The sequence below is a fragment of the Bos javanicus genome, chromosome X, assembly GCF_032452875.1.
Source record: "Bos javanicus breed banteng chromosome X, ARS-OSU_banteng_1.0, whole genome shotgun sequence".
Lineage (NCBI taxonomy): Eukaryota > Metazoa > Chordata > Mammalia > Artiodactyla > Bovidae > Bos > Bos javanicus.
This window is the reverse complement of record NC_083897.1, coordinates 36257538-36276200: the sequence shown is the minus strand read 5'-3', so window position 1 is coordinate 36276200 and position 18663 is coordinate 36257538. Positions and strand designations below refer to the sequence as shown.

General features: G+C 40.3%; 1 long non-coding RNA gene across 1 annotated transcript; it reads left to right on the top strand.

Annotated features, from left to right (window-relative positions):
* The first annotated feature begins 1199 nt into the window (after positions 1-1199).
* Positions 1200-18561, top strand: LOC133242739 (uncharacterized). The gene is made up of 3 exons (XR_009734890.1): positions 1200-1433; positions 1615-1728; positions 13140-18561. It is a non-coding gene; the product is annotated as an uncharacterized LOC133242739 (long non-coding RNA).
* Positions 18562-18663: the final 102 nt, after the last annotated feature.

Below are 18663 nucleotides of genomic sequence, written 5' to 3'. Positions count from 1 at the left end.
ACTGTGAGGTTAAAGTTTGTCAAAGTAGTTCTCTAGGTGGGATGGCTTTGACATTCTTGTTGGCTTTGAAATATTAGCTATAATATATGTGGCACATGCAATCATGTGGCAGCTGTTGGAGGGGCATATAGATAAGCACTGCTGACTGGCATGCCTGGATATACAATGAAAAGAATGATGTACAAAAGTTAAACAAGCATGTGAAATCAAAATCTGCGGTTGGAAAGGAGTCAGTCAAAAAGATTAAAGCACACTGGACCCAATGTATCCTTATGGAACAATGCAGCATGAGCACAGCCATTAGCAGGTAGCCATTGCTTTGCCATATTACTCCACATCCTCTTACTAAGCAACAGGTCTTCCCCAGCAATTGGACAGTGCATCGCTCGGCGCTACCAATAGGAACCAACTATCAATGAGGTAACTACTGGTACTTCTCCTGCTCAGCTGTTGGTCAGTTCCACATTGGGCCCTACTTGAGGATAACTGTGAATGAGGGACCACTGGCACAGTGATTCAGTAAAAAGACACTGGTGCATTGGTCATCTGACTCTTGCTTTTCAGCAACTTATTATTATTATTATTTTTTTAATCGGGAATGTATTTCTGGTAGATGGGTCAAGTTGAGTTTCCCTACTCAATATGAGAGTTGAAGTGTCCCCAACAATATTAGTGGAGGAGACATTTATGACTTTCTTTCCTCTGATGTGTAATTTTATGGAGACAGTGTATAGACTTTGGGGCAACAGGCTGAGGATTCACCAAGTCCTGGGGTCTCTAAAGCTCATTGGAGTAGCAAAAACATCCAACCTGTTCTTAATTACCTTTTTCCATGTTTAGTGATTGCTCTTAAGTTCCTTAAGCCCCTCAAGAACCCCCACTAGGAAGAGGTTGGTCGAAAGATGAAATGACTAGATGACTCTGAGGAACAGATTTGGAGTGAAAAGTGTTTGGTAGAGGTTCATACAGGGATGGAGGAGGCAGGAGTGTTGAAGGGGGACATATAAGGCAAAGAATAAAGGGCACTGAAGGAAAGTCTGAGGGTCATGAGAAGAAACACCATGCCCCTGAATCACCACTCCCCAGAATCAGACACACAGAGGTGTTAGGGGTGAGAAAGTTGTATCATGGCCTCCCTTAGCACCCACTAACCCATGTTGATGGGCACAGTGGTACATTGTGATGTCTAAGACCCCTTGGCTGGGGCAGTGCCTAGCTGACCAATCAGATTGAAGGGTGTGGCTCCTCATTGTCCTGAGAAGGTGTATACAGGGAGGTCAGAGGCAGAGATTCTGAGTTAGGCCATGTCATGCTATTATCATAACGTAAGCAGGAAAACACGGCAGCCAAGAAGAGTTCCAATGCAGTGTGCTTCAAGGGTAAAAGGACGAAAGAAGACCCTTTGTCCACAGAGATACAGAGGCAGTGTGAAGGTAAGATGATTCCATCTATGCTCCCCACGTTCTCCATTGACTTTACTGCCCAAGACCTCTACACGGCCCTTGCCTGCCACAAAAGCCCTCATCAGCCCACATCCCTTTTCATGAAATCTCCCTTCCAACTCAGATGTTATACCCTTTCCTCAAAACTAATACCCTTCTCTTGTCTTTCAAGGCATGGAATATGACCATGAGGGTCAGAAGACCTCTGAAAGGAACCTTGAGTTTTTGTATCCATTCAGGCAGTCTTTGTGTTTTGGTTGGGGCATTCAACCCATTTTCGTTTAAGGTAGTTACTGATAATATGATCCTGTTGCCATTTACCTTATTGTTTTGGGTTCAAATTTATACACCGTTTTTGTGTTTCCTGTCTAGAGAATATCCTTTAGTATTTGTTGGAGAGCTGGTTTGGTGGTGCTGAATTCTCTCAGCTTTTGCTTGTCTGTAAGGGTTTTGATTTCTCCTTCATATTTAAATGAGATCCATGCTGGGTACAATAATCTGGGCTGTAGGTTATTTTTTTTTCATCACTTTAGGTATGTCTTGCCATTCCCTCCTGGCTTGAAGAGTTTCTATTGAAAGATCAGCTGTTATCCTTATGGGAATCCCCTTGTGTGTTATTTGTTGTTTTTCCCTTGCTGCTTTTAATATTTGTTCTTTGTGTTTGATCTTTGTTAATTTGATTAATATATGTCTTGGGGTGTTTCGCCTTGGGTTTATCCTGTTTGGGACTCTCTGGGCTTCTTGGACTTGAGTGATTATTTCCTTCCCCATTTTAGGGAAGTTTTCAACTATTATCTCCTCAAGTATTTTCTCATGGTCTTTCTTTTTGTCTTCTTCTTCTGGGACCCCTATGATTCGAATGTTGTAGTGTTTAATATTGTCCTGGAGGTCTCTGAGATTGTCCTCATTTCTTTTAATTCTTTTTTCCTCTCTGATTCATTTATTTTTACCATCCTATTTTCTAATTCACTAATCCTATCTTCTGCCTCTGTTATTCTACTATTTGTTGCCTCCAGAGTGTTTTTAATTTCATTTATTGCATTATTCATTATATATTGACACTTTTTTATTTCCTCTAGGTCCTTGTTAAACCTTTCTTGCATCTTCTCAATCCTTGTCTCCAGGCTATTTATCTGTGATTCCATTTTGATTTCAAGATTTTGGATCAATTTCACTATCATTATTCGGAATTCTTTATCAGGTAGATTCCCTATGTCTTCCTCTTTTGTTTGGTTTGGTGGGCATTTATCCTGTTCCTTTATCTGCTGGGTATTCCTCTGTCTCTTCATCTTGTTTAAATTGCTGAGTTTGGGGTGTCCTTTCTGTATTCTGGCAGTTTGTGGAGTTCTGTTTATTTTGGCATTTCCTCACTGTGTGTGAGTTTGTACAGGTGACTTGTTAAGGTTTCTTGGTTAGGGAAGCTTGTGTCGGTGCTCTGGTGGGTGGAGCTGTATTTCTTCTCTCTGGAGTGCAATGAAGCGTCCAGTAATGAGTTATGAGATGTCTATGGTTTGGGGGTGACTTTGGGCAGCCTGTATCTTGGAGCTCAGGGCTGTGTTCCTTTGTTGCTGGAGAATTTGTTTGGTATGTCTTGCCTTGGAACTTGTTGGCCCTTGTGTGGTGCTCAGTTTCAGTGTAGGTATGGAGGCGTTTGATGAGCTCCTGTCAATTAATGTTCCCTGGAGTCAGGAGTTCCCTGAAGTCAGGGTTTGGACTTAAGCTTTCTGCTTCCAGTTATCGGTCTTTTTTACAGTAGTTTCAGAACTTCTTCTTCTATACAGCACCATTGATAAAACATCTACATTAAAGATGAAAAGTTTCTCTGCTGTGAGGGTCACCCAGAGAGGTTCACAGCGTTACACAGGAGAATAGAAGAGGGAAGAGGGAGTTAAAAGTGACCCGGATGAGATGAGGTGGAATCAATAGAGGAGAAATTGGGCTAGCCAGTAATTACTTCCTTATGTGCACTTCACAACTGGACTGCTCAGAGATGTTCACAGAATTATACAGAGAAGAGAAGAAGCAGGAAGGAGGCAGACGTGACCAAGAGGATAAAAGGGGGGAATGAAAAGGAGGGAGACAGATCCAGCCAGTAATCAATTCCCTAAGTGTTCTCCACCATCTGGAACATACAGAAATTCACATAGTTGGGTAGAGTAGAGAGGGGTTAGGGAGGAGACACAGGCGACCTCGTGGAGAAAAAGGAGAGTCCAAAGGGAGAGAGAGCAGTCAAGCCAGTAATCTCGCTCCCTAGTGAAAAATGGGTACTGAAGATTGGGTTCTTAAAGGTACAAAATTGGTAACAAATACATAAAAGCAAAAACGAAAACTCTAGAGTAGAGTTTGGAATTTCAAAAATACAATGTTAAAGAAAAGAAGAAGGAAAAGAAAGAGAGAGGAAAACAAAAACAAAAACAAAGTTGCAAAAATTATAAAGAAAAGAGAGGTATAAAATTAATAACAAATATCAAAAAGCAAAAGTTAAAATTCTAGAGTAGAGTTTGGAATTTCAAAAATACAATGTTAAAAAAAAGAAGAAGAAAAAGAAAGAGAAAAAAAAAACAAACAAGCAAAAATAAACAAAGTTGCAAAAATTATAAAGAAAATATAGGTACAAAATTGATAAAAAATCCCAAAAAGTATAAATTAAAAATCTAGAGTTCAGTTTGGAATTTCAGGTATAAAATGTTATAAAAAAAGAAGAAGAGAAAGAAAGAGAGATAAAAAAAGTCACAAAAATTATTTAAAAAAAGTATATAGGTACAAGATTGATAACAAATACCAAAAAGCTAAAAAGATTTTAAAACAAAGGTTGTGAAAAGAGACAAAGATGATCACTACATAATGATCAAAGGATCAATCCAAGAAGAAGATATAACAATTATAAATATATATGCACCCAACACGGGAGCACCGCAATATGTAAGACAAATGCTAACAAGTATGAAAGGAGAAATTAACAATAACACAATAATAGTGGGAGACTTTAATACCCCACTCACACCTATGGATAGATCAACTAAACAGAAAATTAACAAGGAAACACAAACTTTAAACAATACAATAGACCAGTTAGACCTAATTGATGTCTATAGGACATTTCATCCCAAAACAATGAATTTCACCTTTTTCTCAAGCGCACATGGAACCTTCTCCAGGATAGATCACATCCTGGGCCATAAAGCTAGCCTTGGTAAATTCAAAAAAATAAAAATCATTCTGAGCATCTTTCTGATCACAATGCAGTAAGATTAGATCTCAATTACAGAAGAAAACCTATTAAAAACTCCAACATATGGAGGCTGAACAACACGCTGCTGAATAACCAACAAATCACAGAAGAAATCAAAAAAGAAATCAAAATTTGCATAGAAATGAATGAAAATGAAAACACAACAACCCAAAACTTGTGGGACACTGTAAAAGCAGTCCTAAGGGGAAAGTTCATAGCAATACAGGCATACCTCAAGAAAGAAGAAAAAAGTCAAACAAATAACCTACCTCTACACCTAAAGCAACGAGAAGAGGAAGAAATGAAGAACCCCAGGGTTAGCAAAAGGAAAGAAATCTTAAAAATTAGGGCAGAAATAAATGCAAAAGAAACAAAAGAGACCATAGCAAAAATCAACAAAGCCAAAAGCTGGTTCTTTGAAAGGATAAATAGAATTGACAAACCATTAGCCAGACTCATCAAGAAACAAAGGGAGAAAAATCAAATCATAAAATTAGAAATGAAAATGGAGAGATCACAACAGACAACACAGAAATACAAAGGATCATAAGAGACTACTATCAACAATTATATGCCAATAAAATGGACAACGTGGAGGAAACGGACAAATTCTTAGAAAAGTACATGTTTCCAAAACTGGACTAGGAAGAAATACAAAATCTTAACAGACCCATCACAAGCACGGAAATTGAAACTGTAATCAAAAATCTTCCAGCAAACAAAAGCCCAGGTCCAGACGGCTTCACAGCTGAATTCTACCAAAAATTTAGAGAAGAGCTAACACCTATCCTGCTCAAACCTTTCCAGAAAATTGCAGAGGAAGGTAAACTTCCAAACTCATTCTATGAGGCCATCATCACCCTAATACCAAAACCTGACAAAAATCCCACATAAAAAGAAAACTACAGGCCAATATCACTGATGAACATAGATGCAAAAGTCCTTAACAAAATTCTAGCAATCAGAATCCAACAACACATTAAAAAGATTATACACCATGACCAAGTGGGCTTTATCCCAGGGATGCAAGGATTCTTCAATATCCACAAATCAATCAATGTAATACACCACATTAACAAATTGAAAAGTAAAAACTGTATGATTATCTCAATAGATGCAGAGAAAGCGTTGAGAAAATTCAACATCCATTTACGACAAAAACTCTCCAGAAAGCAGGAATAGAAGGAATATACCTCAACATAATAAAAGCTATATATGACACGCCCACAGCAAACATTATCCTCAATGGTGAAAAATTGAAAGCATTTCCTCTAAAGTCAGGAACAAGACAAGGGTGCCCACATTCACCATTACTATTCAACATAGTTTTGGAAGTTTTGGTCACAGCAATCAAAGCAGAAAAAGAAATAAAAGGAATCTAAATTGGAAAAGATGAAGTAAATCTCTCACTGTTTGCAGATGACACGATCCTCTACATAGAAAACCTTAAAGACTCCACCAGAAAATTACTAGAACTAATCAATGATTATAGTAAAGTTGCAGGATATAAAATCAACTCACAGAAATCCCTTGCATTCCTATGCACTAATAATGAGAAAACAGAAAGAGAAATTAAGAAAACAATTCCATTCACCATTGCAACCGAAAGAATAAAATACTTAGGAATATATCTACCTAAAGAAACTAAAGACCTATATATGGAAAACTATAAAACGCTGGTGAAAGAAATCAAAGAGGACACTAATAGATGGAGAAATATACCATGTTCATGGATTGGAAGAATCAATATAGTGAAAATGAGTATACTACCCAAAGCAATTTATTGATTCAATGCAATCCCTATCAAGCTACCAATGGTATTCTTCACAGAGCGAGAACAAATAATTTCACAATTTGTATGGAAATACAAAAAACTTCGAATAGCCAAAGCTATTTTGAGAAAGAAGAATGGAACTGGAGGAATCAACCTACCTGACTTCAGGCTCTACTACAAAGCCACAGTCATCAAGACAGTATGGTACTGGTACAAAGACAGAAATATAGATCAATGGAACAAAATAGAAAGCCCAGAGATAAATCCACGCACATATGGACACCTTATCTTTGACAAAGGAGGCAAGAATATGCAACGGATAAAAGACAATCTCTTAAACAAGTGGTGCTGGGAAAACTGGTCAACCACTTGTAAAAGAATGAAACTAGAACACTTTCTAACACCATACACAAAATAAACTCAAAATGGATTAAAGATCTCAACATAAGACGAGAAACTATAAAACTCCTAGAGGAGAACATAGGCAAAACACTCTCCAACATACATCACAGCAGGATCCTCTATGACCCACCTCCCAGAATAGCGGACATAAAAGCAAAAATAAACAAATGGAACCTAATTAAACTTAAAAGCTTCTGCACAACAAGGAAAGTATAAGCAAAATGAAAAGACAGCCTTCAGAATGGAAGAAAATAATAGCAAATGAAGCAACTGACAAACAACTAATCTCAAAAATATACAAGCAACACCTACAGCTCAATTCCAGAAAAATAAATGACCCAATCAAAAAATGGGCCAAAGAACTAAATAGACATTTCTCCAAAGAAGACATACAGATGGCTAACAAACACATGAAAAGATGCTCAACATTATCAGAGAAATGCAAATAAAAACCACTATGAGGTACCATTTCACACCAGTCAGAATGGCTGTGATCCAAAAGTCTACAAGCAATAAATGCTGGAGAGGGTGTGGAGAAAAGAGAACCCTCTTACACTGTTGGTGGGAATGCAAACTAGTACAGCCACTATGGAGAACAGTGTGGAGATTTCTTAAGAAACTGGAAGTATTCTGGGAGGTGGGTCATAGAGGATCCTGCTGTGATGTATGTCAGAGAGTGTTTTGCCTATGTTCTCCTCTAGGAGTTTTATAGTTTCTGGTCTTACATTGAGATCTTTAATCCATTTTGAGTTTATTTTTGTGTATGGTGTTAGAAAATATTCTAGTTTCATTCTTCTATAAGTGGTTGACCAGATTTCCCAGCACCACTTGTTAAAGAGATTGTCTTTAATCCATTGTATATTCTTGCCTCCTTTGTCAAAGATAAGGTGTCCATATGTGTGTGGATTTATCTCTGGGCTTTCTATTTTGTTCCATTGATCTATATTTCTGTCTATGTGCCAGTACCATACTGTCTTGATAACTGTGGCTTTGTAGTAGAGCCTGAAGTCAGGTAGGTTGATTCCTCCAGTTCCATTCTTCTTTCTCAAGATCGCTTTGGCTATTCGAAGTTTTTTGTATTTCCATACAAATTGTGAGATTATTTGTTCTAGCTCTGTGAAGAATACTGTTGGTAGCTTGATAGGGATTGCATTGAATCTATAAATTGCTTTGGGTAGTATACTCATTTTCGAGGGTGGAAAGATTTGGGAGAATGGCATTGAAACATGTAAAATATCATGTATGAAACGAGATACCAGTCCAGGTTCGATGCACAATACTGGATACTTGGGGCTGGTGCACTGGGACAACCCAGAGGGATGGTATGGGGAGGTAGGAGGGAGGAGGGTTCAGGATGGGGAACACATGTATACCTGTGGCGGATTCAGTTTGATATTTGGCAAAACTAATACAATTATGTAAAGTTTAAAAACAAAATAAAATTAATTAAAAAAATCTAAAAAAAAAAAAAAAAACTGGAAGTAGAACTGCCTTATGATCCAGCAATCCCACTGCTGGGCATACACAGTGAGGAAACCAGAAGGGAAAGAGACACATGTACCCCAATGTTCATTGCAGCACTGTTTATTATAGCCAGGACATGGAAGCAACCTAGATGTCCATCAGCAGATGAATGGATAAGAAAGCTGTGGTACATATACACAATGGAGTATTACTCAGCCATTAAAAAGAATTCATTTGAATCAGTTCTAATGAGATGGGTGAAACTGGAGCCTATTATACAGAATGAAGTAATCCAGAAAGAAAAACACCAATACAGTATACTAACACATATATATGGAATTTAGAAAGATGATAACAATAAACCTGTATACGAAACAGCAAAAGAGACACTGATGTATAGAACAGTCTTATGGACTCTGTGGGACAGGGAGAGGGTGGGAAGATTTGGGGGAATGGCATTGAAACATGTATACTATCATGTATGAAATGAGTCACCAGTCTAGGTTCGATGCATGATACTGGATGCTTGGGGCTGGTGCACTGGGATGACCCACAGGGATGGTATGGGGAGGGAGGAGGCAGGAGGGTTCAAGATGGGGAACACAGGTATACCTGTGGTGGATTCGTTTTGATATTTGGCAAAACTAATACAATTATGTAAAGTTTAAAAATAAAATAAAATTCAAAAAAGAATAAAAATTAAATTAAATTTAAAAAAAAAATGAAAGGATCCTTGAGAAAGAAAATCCGATCATATGCCATGCAGTCGAAGAAGGTGAAGACAACAAGAAAATCAAACTGTTTTTTCTGTTCCTGTGCACCTAAGAAACTGATAAAGCTGAAAAGGGTACCAAAATATGAGGCAGATTCAAAGAAGGAGGCAGAATCAAAAGAGAAGGTAAGCTCAGCCACCCCAGAATGAGAGACCTTGGAGAAGTACAGGCTGGGCAGCCAGTAACTGAATAGAAAAGGTCAGACAGTTTAGAATTCTGTCTCCAGAGGTCTGCTTTCTTAGAAATGTCCAACCAGGAAAAGACTGACTCTCACACTAACATAGTAAACTGATGGCTGTGATTAAAATACACATCAAATGAAGAAGAGATGATATGTGTGTGTGTGTGAATAAAATACACATCAAATGAAGAAGAGATGATATGTGTGTGTGTGTGAATTTTCTGATGGGCAGGGAGGGAAGGAAGCAAAGAGGTGGGCACCTGAGTGGGGAGGGATGTGGGGTCCCAAGAGCTGAGGGAACAGACCCTCAGGTCCCCAGTTAGCCAGAGATTAGAGGTCTCGACTGGGTCAGGAGTCTGCACTGAAGGTGAATAACCGTGCCTAACAATTGGTCTCAGGGGCAAGGAGTAGTGGTGCGGTGTTACTGCCATTGTTTGGGGTGTGGAGTGACATTAGTGTCTAGATTGCCAGAATCCAAAAGGGAAGAGGGCTTCACATGGGAATGGTGAATGTCATACTTCCCCTGAGTGAGGCAGGCAGAAATCACCTCCTGGCCATTTAGGTCATAATGGGCTTTGTTGCATCACTCACCTATGCTGTCAGCTAAAGGTGCTCAGGAGGCAAAACAATGCAAATAAACAAAAACGCACAATTAGCACTCCCAAAGATTAAAATAATATTTGGAGGGATCAGACCAAATATCAATTAGGCCACTGTTATCCTAAGAAATTTGTGAGAGCACTGTGTTCCCAAGGGCAGGGCAGTGGAGGGGGCCCAATCCTGGTGCAGATGACTAACAGGATCATGACACACAGATAATGTTTTTGGGTGGGTGGCACCTGCAGTTTTGGGGATCTTAGTTCCCTGACCAGGGATTTAACCAGATCCCCTTTTAGTGAAAGCATGGAGTCCTAACCACTGGACAGCCAGAGAAGTCAGGACAGAGACTTTTGATAAAAGTATTAATATAAGACTGTGCAAAAGCTGGTCTTATATTTATCACCATCCCCTAGTATTTCTAAATAACTACAGTCGTAAAAACTTCTGCCCCAATAAACTCTTTTGTTAGTCCAAATTCTACAAGTTTTCATGGTTTAAAAAGAAGAGTATCGAATATTTAATTTGGTGTTAAATTTAGTTTTGAAGTGTTTGAATAGTTTCAAGGAGTAGTAAATCACATATGGACATATATAAGGCAGAGTCTCTACCAAAGGAATCCCGTGTGTCTTCAGAAAACATTTTAGAAACAATTAAACAGAGTTTCACCATCAGCATCAAAAGAGTTGAGTTCAGATTTTAAGTCAATGCTACGGTACCTTGTATCTGGACTGAAGCTCCCTAATTAAATGTTTCTGGCACTTTAACTCCTGAGAGACACAGTTGATTCAAAGTCATTCAGTGAATGTTATTTAAAATCATTAAGAGTGAAGGAGACCCTGTGTTTGTTGTCCTTTCAAAGGAAGTGGGAGAACTATCAACTCTGCCTGTGAAAATTAGTCAGGTAAGCAGCTACCAGTATGATATGGACAGAGAGCCCTATTAGGTGGGTGCTGTGTTTCCAGATCTGTATATATTATCACAATTTAACACTATAACACTTTAATGCCCTGTTGTAGGACTGACTGAAATACTTGCTGTTAGGGGAAGATAACAGATTACTAGGCCTGAAGAGCTGAAAGTGAAAGTTGCTCAGTCGTGTCCGACGATTGGTGACCCCATGGACTATACAGTCCATGGAATTCTACAGGCCAGAATACTGGAGTGGGTAGCATTCCCTTGCTCCAGGGGATCTTCCCCACCCAGGGATCAAGCCCAGGCATCCCACATTGAAGGTGTATTCTTCAGCAGCTGCGCCACCAGGGAAGCCAAAGAATGCTAGAGTGGGTAGCTTGTCCCTTCTCCAGCAGAGCTTCCCTACCCAGGAATTGAACTGATGTCTACAGCTTTGCAGGCAGAATCTTTCCCAACTGAGCTATCAGGAAAGTCCTGAGGTGGACTAGAAGCAGAGATTAGAGGGCCTTGTTTCCCTAAAGTAGCACTGGTATGTATTTTAATATTCATGGATATACTGCCACCTTGCAGAAAGAATTGAGGATGCATAGAGTTTAAAAAGGAACCAAAGACTCTTAGGGTTAAAAGAGAAAAACATAAAAACTAAATCATGAGTTGAGAAAGGGTATATCCATTTAGATGAACAACAATAAATAAAAAGCAGATGCCTGTAGCTATCCTGGAAAATGACAGTATATTGTGATTCAAACATGACAAGTCCTATTGCAAATGCTGTGTTGTATGTTAATGGGGGGGTTGCTCATTAGCACTCACAAAGAGTAGTAGGAACGCTTTATACTTCCACTTATACAGGTTCGCTATGAATACATTCCAACTGACCCCTCTAGCTGTGTCCATAACAACCTCTATTGACTGATACAATGATTTCCCTAAGACTTTCTACTTTCCTCTATGCCTGTGTCCATCCTATCTTCTGTGACTCAGAAACTAGCAACCATCTGAGGCCAGCCTAATGGTCACCTCCCAAGGTAATGTTCTTAATCATTCTCTTGTGTATTAATATGTTCACATACTCTAATCACTTGCAGTTCATAACATGTAGTTTGCAGGATAGATTTTTGAGTATGTATCTTATCAGAAATGCATGACAGAGAGGTAAACTCATTAGAAATCAACAGTGTGGTGATATAAAATATTATCAGAAGTTGGATTATCTAAGACTGTAAGGGAGAGAATCACTCTCTTCTGCCAAGGATGTCCAAGAATCTGTTTGAAAATATAGTAAAAACCATAAACTAGAGAGTGGATCAGAAGTCAAAGGAACTTAAATGAGAAGCTTATTTTATCAGTCGTCAAGAGGAACTCTATGTCTTTGTATTAAGACTACACATTTTCATGACACCAAATGCAAAAGCCAAAGCAGTGTCCATGGACTCATGATGAGTGCACAATACTGCTGGCCTTGAGGCCTCTTTTGATTGGCAGAGGTCAAGAGCAAGTCTGTGTGCCTAGGGTCAGAACGCATCTGCCCAGGATCACATCCATGTCTCAGCGGGAATCAAGTGGGAGTCCCCAAACTTTACATGCACCTGGCCAAGTCCCTCACTCCATTGCCTTTCCTACAGGATTGTCACTATTTACAGCCTTGAGATGATCATGATTAAGTTTCACCTCACCATCTCTTCAATTAACTGCCATGGGCAACTAGAAATCTGAGTGTAAAAGATTGAAATTGGACCCTTACCTTATACCACATAAAAAACTAAACTCAGAGTTGATTAAAGATTTAAATGCAAGGTCTGAAACTATAAATCAACTAGAAGAAAACATCCTGAAGAAGTTGTAAATATTGGCCTTAGAAGTGATTTTATGTATGTGACACCGAAAGCATAGGCAACCAAAGCAAAAATGGAAAAGTAGGATCACTTCAAATGATTAAACTGCCTCCCCCAAAGAACATCAGAAACACATCTAATAGAAGCCAAGCAGATGGTTACCAAATGGCAAGTTGGGGCGGGCGGATGAATTGGGAGTTGGGGATTCACATATATATAGACACCACAATATATAAAATAGATAACCAACCAGGACCTACTACAAAACCACAGGCAACTCTGCTAGAAATTCTGCAACAACATAAACGGAAAAAGAATTTGTAAAGGAATGGATATATGTATGTGTGCCTGTACAAGCTCAGTTGGTTCAAATGTGCCCAACTCTTTCTGACACTAAGGACTGTAGCCTGCTAGGCTCCTCTGTCCATGGGATTCTGCAGGCAAGAATACTGGAGAGGCTCGACATGTCCCTCTTAGCATATCTTCCCAACCCAGGGATTGAACCCAAATCTCCTTCATTGCAGGGTGATTCTTTAACAACTGAGCCAAGTGGGAAGCCCAAATACATGTATATGTAAAGCTGAATCCCTTTTCTGTTCACCTGAAACACAACATAGTAAATCAAATATCCTGGAATGAAAAAAAATAAATAAAAAGAATCCATCAACATTTAGAAAAATCAGTTCAAAAAATAATTGGAAAATGCAGAAAGATTCCCAAAATTACTCTCAAGGAAAGATCCACAGGGAACATGGTATGAAGGGAAAAGGATGATTCAAGTCCTGACATGTGCCCATGGAAGAGGACTCAGAATATAAGGGAGATTACACAGTTGGAGGTATGCCCTGGGTGTGAGTGGTTCGAGCCATGTATTGGACACACAAATCCTGGGGTCTGACACAGGGAATAGAAACACACTTAGATGGTTGAAGGGCTATGTGGACAAACAGGAGGTCTGTGGGAAGCCTGGACTCCCCCCTCCAGGAGCATGTGCTCAGGGGCTTGGGAGCAAGCCACAATGAAGAGGACAGATTGAGACCACATTTGTAGATGCCTGTTTTCCCAAAAACTGCCCACACTTACACACGCCCTGCTTTATCTGTGTGGCCGATCTGCACTGTAGCAGGGGCTGCCATGACCAGGAAGACAGCTGGGATGTGGGAAACAGAGGAGCATCTGGCCCAGGGAGGCATGCGGGTGGAAGAGCCAGGGTCATGCTCATGGGGGGCACTTACATAGGCAGCGTATCAGGAGAAGTCCTGATCTCTGATGGAGGCCAGACTGTCACAGCAGATGACCCAGTATGTTCCTAGAGCCCATGAGGGCCTCACTGCCCAATAGCAACCTCTTCAAAAGGACAGGGATAGCAGAAGCTGGGGGAAGTGATCAGCTGTGAGGGACCAAGAGGTCTCAGACCAGAAGCTATGATTAAGCAGGGCAGGAGACACTACTGATGGTGATGGCACAGATGGCAAGTGGGAGGTAGCATGGATCTCTGTAAGCAGCCAGCCTGGAGATTTGCTCCTTTTGTTATTTTTCTAACCGGAACATGCTCCTCTTGGCCCTCTGTGGCAAGGGTTGTAGTGCTGGGAGAGGGGAGCACACATAATTGAGGCAACACAGCCAGATTTGGCCTGATATTCAGGGCTTCTGCTCCAGATTTGGGATAGTACCCTGCCCACAACAGGACAGTGAAAGCCACTGAGGAAAAGGAAGTCTCTGCCTCACATCTGGCTTCAGACCTGGTACCAATGAACTTCCCAGCCATAGGTGCTGGCACACCCTAAGGAAAGATGTGACTTGTGGTCCATCAAATGCAGCCCCACCCCCACCCCCACCCCCCGCTGACTATGGTACAGACTGTACAATGATGCTCCCCCACAAGATCACCCCTTCAAGACCATAATACTTAATTGATGCACTTAAATTCAGAGAGGCAGAGACAAATGGGAAGACAGAAGGACTGGTCTCCAATGAAAGACTGAGAGGAAGTCAGTTCAGTTTGTCAGTCGTGTCTGATTCTTTGCGACACCATGAACCACAGCACACCAGGCCTCCCTGTCCATCACCAGCTCGCGGAGTCCACCCAAACCCATGTCCATTGAGTTGGTGATGCCATCTAACCATCTCTTCCTCTGTCGTCCCCTTCTCCTCCTGCCCTCAATATTTCCCAGCATCAGGGTCTTTACCAATGAGTCAGCTGTTCGCATCAGGTGGCTAAAATATTGGAGTTTTAGTTTCAACATCAGTCTTCCCAATGAACACTCAGGACTGATATCCTTTAGGAAGGTCTGTTTGGCTCTCCTTGCAGTCCAAGGGACTCTCAAGAGTCTTCTCCAACACCACAGTTCAAAAGCATCAATTCTTTGGCACTCAGCTTTTTTATAATCCAACTCTCAATCCATAGCTGACCACTACAAAAACCATAGCCTTGAGTAGACAGACCTTTGTTGCTAAAGTAATGTCTCGGCTTTTTTTTATATATATAAATTTATTTATTTTATTGGGAGGTTAATTACTTTACATGTGGTTTTGGTTTTGCCATACATGAACATGAACCTGCCACAGGTGTACATGTGTTCCCCATCCTGTGCCCACCTCCCACCTCCCTGCCTGTACCATCCCTCTGGGTCATCTCAGTCCACCAGCCCCAAGCATCCTGTATCATGCATCGAACCTGGACTGGAGATTCCTTTCATATATGATATTATACATGTTTCAATGCCATTCTCCCAAATCACCCCACCATCTCCCACAGAGTCTCTCCTTTTTAATATGCTGTCTAGGTTAGTCATAACTCTACTTCCAAGGAGTAAGCTCCCTTTGATTTCATGGCTGCAGTCACCATCTGCAGTGATTTTGGATCCCAGAAAAATAAACTCAGCCACTGTTTCCACTGTTTTTCCTTCTACTTCCTATGAAGTGATCGGACCAGATGTTATGATGTTCGCTTTCTGAATGTTGAACTTTAAGCCAACATTTTCATGCTCTTCTTTCACTTTCATCAAGAGGCTCTTTAGTTCTTCTTCACTCTCTGCCATAACGCTGGTATCATCTGCGTATCTGAGCTTATTGATATTTATCCCAGCAATCTTGATTCCAGCTTGTGCTTCCTCCAGCCCAGCATTTCTAATGATGCACTCTGCATATAAATTAAATAAGCAGAGTGACATTATACAGCCTTGATGTACTCTTTTTCCTATTTGGAACTAGTCTGTTGTTCCATGTCCAGTTCTAACTGTTGCTTCCTGACCTGCATAGAGGTTTCTCAACAGGCAGGTCAGGTGGTCTGGTATTCCCATCTCTTTCAGAATTTTCCACAGTTTACCATGATCCTCACAGTCAAAGGCTTTGGCATAGTCAATAAAGCAGAAAGAGATATTTTTATGGAAAACTCTTGCTTTATCCCTGATCCAGCGGATGTTGGCAATTTGATCTCTGATTCCTCTTCCTTTTCTATAACCAGCTTGAACATCTGGAAGTTCATGATTCACATATTGTTGAAGCCTGCTTTGGAGAATTTTAAGAATTACTTTACTGGCATGTGAGATGAGTGAATTGTGCAGTAGTTTGAACATTCTGTGGTGTTGCCTTTCTTGGGAATTGGAGTGAAAATTTCCAGTCCTGTGGTCCCTGCTGAGTTTTCCAAATTAGGTGGCATATTGGGTGCAGCACTGTCACTGCATCAACTTTCAGGATTTGAAATAGCTCAACTGGAATTCCATCACATCCACTAGCTTTGTTCATAGTGATGCTTTCAAAGGCCCACTTGACTTCACATTCCAGGCTGTCAGGCCCTAGGTGCGTGATCACACCATCATGATTATCTGGGTCATGAAGATTTTTTTTGTACAGTTCTTCTGGGTCTTCTTACCACCTCTTCTTAATATCTTCTGCTTCAGTTAGATCCATACCATTTCTGTCCTTTATTGAGCCCTTCTTTGCATGAAATATTCCCTTGGTATCTCAAAGTTTTTGAAGAGATGTCTAGTCTTTCCCATTCTGTTTTTTCCTCTATTTCTTTGTATTGATCACTGAGGAAGGCTTTCTTATCTGTTCTTCCTATTCTTTGGAACTCTGCATTCAGATGCTTATATCTTTCCTTTTCTCCTGTGCTTTTCACTTCTCTTCGTTTCACAACTATTTGTAAGGCCTCCGCAGACAGTCCTTTTGCTTTTTGGCATTTCTTTTCCATGGGGATGGTCTTGATCCCTGTCTCCTGTACAATGTCATGAACCTCTATAGAGTGCCATAGTTCAATAGGCACTCTATCTGTCAGGTCTAGTCCCTTAAATCTATTTCTCACTTCCACTGTATAATCATAAGGGATTGAATTTACATCATACCTGAATGGTCTAATGGTTTTCCCTACTTTCTTCAATTTGAATCTGAATTTGGTAATAAGGAGCTCATGATCTGAGCCAGAGTCAGCTCCCAGTCTTGTTTTGCTGACTGTATAGAGCTTTTCCATCTTTGGCTGCAAACGATATAATCAGTCTGATTTCAATGTTGACCACCTGGTGATGTCCATGGTTAGAGTTTTTTTGTGTGTTGTTGGAAGAAGGTGTTTGCTATGACCAGTGTGTTCTCTTTGCAAAACTCTCTTAGCCTTTGCCCTGCTTCATTCCATACTCCAGAGCAAAATTTTCCTGTTACTTCAGGTGTTTCTTGACTTCCTACTTTCACATTCCAGTCCACTATAATGCAAAGGATATCTTTTAAGGGTGTTAGTTCTAAAAGGTCTTGTCGGTCTTCATAGAACCTTGGAACTTCTGCTTCTTCATCGTTAATTGTTGGGGCATAGATTTGAATTACTGTGATATTGAATGTTTTGCCTTGGAAACGAACAGAGATCATTCTATAGTTTTTGAGATTGCATCCAGCTACTGCATTTTGGACTCTTTTGTTGACCATGATGGCTACTGCATTTCTCCTGAGGGATTCCTGCCCGCCATAGTAGATAGAATGGTCTTCTGTGTTAAATTCACCCATTCCAGTCCATTTTAGTTCACTGATTCCTAGAATGTTGACGTTCCCTCTTTCATCTCCTGTTTGACCACTTCCAATTTGCCTTGATTCATGGAATTAACATTCTGGGTTCCTATGCTATTGCTCTTTATAGCATTGGACCTTTCTTCTGTCACCAGTCACATCCACAACTGGGTATTGTTTTTGTTTGGATCAATCCCTTCATTCTCTCTCTTTTTTCTTTTTTTAATTTTATTTTATTTTTAAACTTTACAATATTTTATTAGTTTCGCAAAATATCGAAATGAATCTACCACAGGGGTACATGTGTTCCCCATCCTGAACCCTCCTCCCTTCTCCCTCCCCATACCATCCCTCTGGGTCATCCCAGTGTACCAGCCCCAAGCATCCAGTATAGTGCATCGAAGCTGGACTGGTGACTCGTTTCATGCATGATATTATACAAGTTTCAATGCCATTCTCCCAAATCTTCCCACCCTCTCCCTCTCCCACAGAGACCATAACTGTTCTATACATCAGTGTGTCTTTCACTGTCTCATACAGAGGCTTATTGTTACCATCTTTCTAAATTCCATATATATGCATTAGTATACTGTATTGGTGTTTTTCTTTCTGACTTACTTCACTCTGTATAATAGGCTCCAGTTTCATCTACCTCATTAGAACTAATTCAAATGTATTCTTTTTAATGTCTGAGTAATCCCTTGATTCTTTCTGGAGTTATTTCTTCACCGATCTCCAGTAGCATATTGGACACCTACTAACCTCGGAAGTTCCTCTTTCAGTATCCTATCATTTTGCCTTTTCATACTGTTCAGGAGGATCTCAAGGCAAGAATACTGAAGTGGATTGCCCTTCCTTCTTCAGTGGGCCACATTCTGTCAGACTTCTCCACCATGACCGCCCAACTTGGGAGGCCCCACAGGGCCTGGCTTAGTTTCATTGAGTTACAGAAGGCTGTGGTTTAGTGTCATTAAATGGACTAGATTTCTGTGCTTCTGGTTTCAGTGTGTCTGCCCCTGATGCTGTCTTGCAAAACCTACTGTCTTACGTGGGTTT